The 330-nt window shown below is 39.7% G+C and overlaps 1 protein-coding gene across 1 annotated transcript in view; it reads right to left on the bottom strand.

Annotated features, from left to right (window-relative positions):
* The window catches only part of LOC119587742 (UDP-glycosyltransferase UGT5-like), a gene marked incomplete in the record, with an annotated part of 10,276 nt that overhangs the window by 4,801 nt on the left and 5,145 nt on the right, over positions 1 to 330 (bottom strand).

Here is a 330-nt window from a genome sequence, read left to right as displayed (position 1 = left end):
TCTTCCTTCCTTTTTATGCTAATACTTGAAGCTCCGTTTTAAAATCTTCCTTTGATATAATCACGCAAAAAGTGGCCCTTTTACAAAGCGTAAACGCGTACATCGTAAATATATGAATAGTGATACAAATATTTTATCCAAACCAATCTAGCCTCTTAGTTGTGGCAAAAGGGCTTCCAGGCAACCTTAGCACACGAGGTACTATGGCCTCATGTTTACTTCGATGAACATGACAACAAACAATATGAAAATAGACTCCACCCTCTCTCATGTTCACCTTACTAACTAACGACCTCCTCTCTCTCCTGTTTCCCACAGACCCCATGTCAT

The sequence above is a fragment of the Penaeus monodon genome, chromosome 23, assembly GCF_015228065.2.
Source record: "Penaeus monodon isolate SGIC_2016 chromosome 23, NSTDA_Pmon_1, whole genome shotgun sequence".
Classification (NCBI taxonomy): Eukaryota; Metazoa; Arthropoda; class Malacostraca; order Decapoda; family Penaeidae; genus Penaeus; species Penaeus monodon.
This window is presented reverse-complemented; position numbering and strand designations above follow the sequence as displayed.